Genomic DNA, 6,978 nt, shown 5'->3' with positions numbered 1-6,978 from the left:
AATTGAATTAAAAAACCTTTGCACTCTGACTTATGTACACTTATCAGCAGAGGGAAAATCAAATTGTAAATAAATTTGGCCCCAGAATTATAACAATTCCACACTTAACATGTATTTCTGAAATATGTTTGTTTTTGGGGTTTTTTGAATAAATTTTTCATTGCTGAAATTTTCTTTGTTGCCAAGGTAGTAATTGAAATAATCCAGATACCTAAAGTTGATCTATAACAGATCATTTTGTGGAGTACGTCCTTTCTGGACCAATCATAAATATAATCACACCAAGATCAATTTAAATACTTCTATAATCAATAAACAAAATTTTATGTTTTTTGGCTAAATATAAATCACAACAAAATATTTCCTTTCACCATTAAATAAATTATATAAATCAAATTAAATCAAAGTTTGAAACTTGTGAAACAAAAAACAGCACAATTTGATCAAGGTATCAAGCATTAGAATCGAAAACAAATCTAAAGAAGTTTGGTATTAAGTACACGTTCTTAAACTTATCCAGGTGTAGTGCACCTGCTTCATTAATTCACATGTTTTGGTATTGGCCCTCTCTTTCTAATTTCTGGACGGCAGTCTTCTGTAATCCTGACCCAGTCTGATGCTTTGCACTATAAGAGTGAGCCAAACCCTTTCTCCGCTCTTTGGAGTTGCCCCAGAATTGGACTTACACATTTCAAACAAAGAATGCTCTCATTTTCATCAATTGCCAGGAGAGCTATCTTATTGAGGTAGAAATATCCACCTCCCACAAGGGCATAGATCCCATCTCATTATTGGGAGGGACAATAAACAGAGAAAGTTTTTAAGAGCTATTTTGGGGGTGTTGGCAAAGTTACATTAAAATGTGGTTTACAGTATTTTGTTCAAGCTGCACCATCAAAAGTAATGAATAACGAGTGTTTTTCTCAGTAAACAACCTGCTGAGATCTATAGAAGTCAAACCAAGATTCAAATATGAGTTTGGTTCAGAGTCACAAATCTAATCTCTGCTACACCTTTACAAAAACTTAAGGTTCTGACTAAAAACAAGTTTTAATAAGTAACTCCACTGAATAAAATTCCTCATAAATATTGATTTATTGCAGTGGTTCTCAATACAACTCATGTGTTATTTAAATTATAATTTAAGTTGCTTTAAACTTTTTTTTTTTGGGGGGGTGTCCATGTTAAAACATATAAACATGCAGGAATTGAATATTTGGGAAGTATCATAACTTAAACTTAAAGGTCAGCACCAGAGTTTTCTAGAAAAATATTCAGATTTTGTGGTTTTAAAGGCTCTACGTTGAAGATGTTAAGAAACAAAGGCATACGTTATTTTTTTTACTGTCAGCTGCAGTCGCCCCTCTGCTCTCGACCTCCATACAGAGCTGTTAGCTAGTGCTAACACTCAGCTGCTCCCTCCACTTTCAAACTCTTCTTATTAAAGTAAGAGTTAGAGAGCTAAATATATTGAAATATTGGCTACCTTTGACAGAAAAAGGAGCTAAGTCTATGAAAGCAATGTAGCAGTTTAGCTAGCTTTGATTTCCATGGCATAAGGTGGCAGTTTATCATGATTCAGCCAAAGTAATGAAATAATGAACTGTTTATTGTCAATGTGTTTATTCCTATTGAGCAGTGAAAGTAAATAAAACATGTTACATGTCTTTTGCTTTAAGTATTTACTTACTGGAGGGTTTTTGTTAGTGCTGCAGAGCCACAGCTACCAGCTAGTTCCTCACTTCAGTGGCTCTACGCCTATGACCTCCCACTTCACATTCACATTGATTAAGGAATATTTGCACTATGATTTGACATTTACTGTTAGCAGTTCAGAAAATAGATTTTATCAAGTTTAGCACCCCTCCTTTATGTGTTTATAATAAATCTACTATTGTCCATAAGTATCCTGCTGGCCCTTTATTTTTAAATTACTTCATTTATTTTATTTTTTCTTTTCCTAGATATTTGTGGATAGTGTATTTTATTGTCATAGGATCAAATGGCATTATTGTATATTTTTTCTACTTTTGTGCAGAAGTTATATATTTTACCTCAGTTTAGTTTTACTTGGGTGTGTCTACACTGTAAAACATATCAACCGCATTTAGTTATGTTTACTATCTTTTACTTTTTAAGTCAAATAAATTTTGAAAGTTTAAATCTTGAACCTAACTTACATTAGTAAGTTGTAGAAATTTTCAGACCTCCAGGAGTTGTATAAACTAAAGCTTTCAAAAAAAAAACTGAAAGAAGAAAAAGACAAAAGTGGGAAATATTTTCCAGTGCTTTTTGTGTCCTGTGTTGCACCATAAGTGAGATGGAAGTGTTACATTGAGGTGATTCTAGTATGTTATTAAGCCAAATGCTTATTTTAATGCATCTAAGAGTTTGTAAATATTGAGGATAATGTCCTGTTCATGCTAAATGGTTTTGAGCAGAGTTTATTGTGATGCTTAATAAAATTAATTATCAGATCAAAAATTTTGTTAATGCAATTTGAAACAGAATTTAAATTATTCTAAAGCAAAGTAAGTAGTTAATTTAATTTGATTTTGTGAGTCAAATTCGACACATTTGACAGAGAAATGTATGCTCTTTAAAAAGGTGAGAGCCGTTTTTTGTACTGTAGATATTAATATACATATTAATATATGGGCTGTGCAGTTAGCACTGCTGCCTCGAAGCAAGAAGGTTCTGGGTTCGATTCCCAGCCCAGGGTCTTTGCCTGGAGTTTGCATGTTCTCCCTGTGCATATGTGTTGGTTCTCTCCAAGTACTCTGGCTTCCTCTCAAAGTCCAAAAACATGACTGTTAGGTTGATTGGTCTTTCTAAGTTCTCCTTAAGTGTGAGTGTGTGTGCATGATTATTTGTTCCGTCTGTGTTGCCCTGCGATGGACAGGCGACCTGTCCAGGGTGACCCCGCCTCTCACCTGTTGACAGCTGGAGATAGGCACCAGCACCCCTCCTGGCCCCAAGGGTGTAAGAAAATGGATGGATATTAATATATTGCTAATAATCAATAAAAAGACATTTGAAACAAAAGGAGTGCTTTGAAGTTATCCAAAATATGAACAGTTCTTCCCAGCCCTATCTACCTTTTCTGCTGCTGTAGGAAGTAGTGTGCAAGCTACTTCTAATTACAAAAACTGGTGTGAAGCATCTTCTTTAATAGTATATTTATGATTACATAAAATAAAATAAAAATTCTGCTACTACAATAACACACCTCATATTTGTCCATACATGCCTACTTTTTGCACTGTGATCAGATAACGGTCAGCTTCTCTTTCTTTAACTTTTCCATTGTTTACCAGTAGAGAAAAACCACAACAAACATGACTGAAGAATTTATGTTTAGACCAACCACTAAAACTACCATGGGTGTATTTTTTGTTACAGTGATTAGGGTATCTGTTGTATTCTGTGTTTTCTGAATACCGTATTTTCCGCACTATAAGGCGCACCTAAAAACCTTCAATTTCCTCAAAAGCCGACAGTGCACCTTATAATCCTTATACATCCAAGTACACCTCGCTGCAGCAAACAGAAAGGGGCGGGGACGGACCACTGTCAGCCTCATACCTTATTTGGAAATGGGACCATTGCAATGCGGAAGTGAAGGGGGCGCTATTTCCTGGATGGATGAATTACTGGAACAGTAAAAGATAAATTCACTAACAAAAGAACATACCTTTCCATATTCTTAAGGAAGTAGAGCTAATTAAATGACATAAACAAGACCTGAAAGTGATTCCAGTTTCACTTGATGGCCAACCTGTTGAAACTGTGGCAAATTTTAAATTCCTTGTCTTATTCCTGGACAGTCAGATCAACTTTGATGAAAACACTGACTATATATTTAAGGACTGTTCTCAGAGACTCTATATTTTAAGAAGACATTGGGGTTACCCAACTTGAGGTTGTGTTAAAATGTTAAAACTTAACATTCTAACTAGTTTTAACTTAACTCAAGTTAAAAGAGTTTGAACTTAACTGAAGTTAAAACAACATCTTAACTCGAGTTTTAATTTTGCATCTCCTCAGCTGGTTTGGTCACATGAGCTGCAGATTAACAGACAATCTTTTAAGAATACTTTGAATGGCAGGTATAACAGCAGGTAAACAGTGGTGAAACCAAAAACATCTCTGTCTCAACTGTTTGCTGAAAGAACATGAAAGACGGCAAGAAATATTTTAGCAGAGATCATCCATCCTCATTATTTATCAGTTTGACCCTCTGAGCTCATGAAGGTGTTAAAGTGTTCCTTTAGGAACTAAGAACATTATTAGAAGTTATTTATTGACAGTGCAATAATTTTTCTTAACCAAACTAAATAACATTTACCTATAGCGTGCTGTGGTAAATGTATAAGTGTTTTGCTCTATTCACAAATTGTTGATAATGTGATTCTATGAATATGATTTATCGTTTTTAGATAGCTGTATCTTATTTTTTCCTATATATAAGACTCGACCAGAAATGGCATCTCAGAATAACATACATGGTACCGTGAAAACAAAAATGTGATTTTTTTGCTTGTATCTGTTTAACAACCTGGGTTGTTATTCCTAATTTGTTTGTTATTGACTTTTGCTGAATTACATTTCTTACGTATATGTTGCAAATCGTATTTTTTATTATAGTGATCACATTGTTTTTCATGTCTCTTTATTTCTTTTCTTCCTCCTTTAATTGATGGAGATATATATATATATTATTCATAATGTATAAAAGTATTGTCATTTAATGAGCTCTACATCCTTAAGAAAGTGAAAAATATGGTGTTTTATGAGATAATTTATCTTTTACGGTGCCAGTAATGCCGAAATTAATAGTAAATAAAGACGTTGTGGTATACTGATTTAGTAACGTGATTACGTTAGTTGTTTTACCACCGCAAGGCCACTAGAGGCAGTAGCAGGCCCGAAAAGATGCGACTAAGAAGCAGATTTAGAATTACACAGAAAGCAACGGAAATTGTTAAAAACTCAGCTGCGCTGAAGTAAAATAAGTAAAAGATTGAAAATAAGTAAAAGATTGAAGTTCAAATACATTCTGAGAGTGAAAATCCTTCCTAAAGGTGAAGATATATCACATATTTCAAAAGAAAAGAAAATCTGGAGGCCGCGGATAATACAGGAAATATCGCCCCCTTCACTTCCGGAGTGCAATGGTCCCATTTCCAAATAAGGTATGAGGCTGACAGTGGTCCGTCCCGCCCCTTTCTATTTGCTGCACCGAGGTCCTTCTTTGTCGGTTGGTCTGTGTTACCCAGAAAGCAGTTGGGCACAATATCGCAACACCAACACCGTGAGTGAAACAATGACTGGGGCTGCCTACTATATCAAGTACTGGGGGACCACTTCTTAAATATTGTACATCCACATTTGTAGAGCATGGATCAAATCGCGTCCTGAGTTCAATACAGGATGGGTGGCAACCCTTAACTGTATTATCTATTTAATGCAAATATATGAAAAAAGTTTTAAAATAGGCCATTCATTGAAGGTGTGCCTTATAGTGCGGAAAACACGGTAGTTATTTTAGAGGTTTTCTGTGTTTAGTCCCGTCCCTGTCCTGTCTTCCCTGTTAATTGCTTCCCAAGTGTGTCTCATTCCCTGATTACCCTCCCTGTGTATTTAAGTCCTCCTGTTGTCTTTGTTTCTTGTCGTGTCCTTGTTGTACTTCATTGTTTCGTCGACTGTCAGTTCCTGGAGTTCCTGTGTCCCCAAGTTCTTCGTCATTAAATCAACTTTTGCAATGACAACCTGGGCTTCCTGGCGTCTTCCTCACCTCCATTATCTGCACAGCACAATGTTTTCATTGTGCTGGACTACACAGATGTTAGCCTCTTTATTTTACCATCTTTGAAACTGAGATGCCCCGCATTTTAATTGGTTTTCAAAATGTAAAACTGAGTGGCAGAAAGTTATTGACAGTCACCTCCACAGAACATCAGTGGGTATTTCTATTGTGTTAGCTGTGTTGTTGTGCTACCTAACCTGTTAAGTTGTTTGGTGCCGTGGGCTCCAACCAATTTGGAAAACTTGAGAAACAGGGTATATCCAAACCAGGTGCTTTTATTAGACAAATGAAAATGCCAAAAATCTTTGATCTAAATCTATTGTCTTTTTTCATTTTAGCTACCTCATATTAATTTTTTTGTTTTATTTCCTTTATTTAACCAAGTAAACCCCATTGAGATCCAGATCTCATTTTCAAGGGGGGCTAAAGATGCTCATCCTTTGCGGCGTACTGATGACTCACTGGATGTGCTCATTGGCTCTTCAGTTTTCAGCACCATGGACCTTTCATCAGGTTATTGGCAGGTGCAGCTTGATGAACAAGACAAAATGAAAACAGTTTTCACCACAGGTAGAGCTCTCTACCAGTTTAATGTAATGCCAATGGGACTGGTAAATGCTCCACCTACGTTTCAGTATCTGATGCAGTTGGTTTTACAAGGTCTGTCATGGAAAACCTGCCTTGTTTACCTTGATGATGTAATTGTATACAGTGCTAACTTCTCTACTCATTTGGAACACCTAAGAGAAGTCTTTGACCACTTCAGAACAGCCAATCTGAAACTGAAACCCTCCAAATGCCACTTTGCGCAAAAATAAGTGGTTTTTCTCAGGCATGTTGTATCTGCTGGAGGCTTTAGGGCCGATTCCAAAAATGTTGAAAAAGTAAAGCAGTGGCCCACCCCAAACAGCCCGACAGAAGTGAGAGCCTTTTTAGGTTTGTGCTCATACAGACGGTTTATCTATCAATATGCCAAGCTGTCTCAGCTACTTCATGCACTCACCCAAAAAGGGAAACTATTTTGTTTGACAGAAACTGAACAGACTGGGTACCGGCGGGCGAAACGGCATGCGGCTCGGGTTGTCGCTGAGGCAAAAACTCGGGCGTGGGAGGAGTTTGGAGAGGCCATGGAGACAGACTTCCGTACGGCTTCGAGGCGATTCTGGTCC

The sequence above is a fragment of the Poecilia reticulata genome, linkage group LG19 (assembly GCF_000633615.1).
Source record: "Poecilia reticulata strain Guanapo linkage group LG19, Guppy_female_1.0+MT, whole genome shotgun sequence".
Taxonomy (NCBI): Eukaryota; Metazoa; Chordata; class Actinopteri; order Cyprinodontiformes; family Poeciliidae; genus Poecilia; species Poecilia reticulata.
This window is presented reverse-complemented; position numbering follows the sequence as displayed.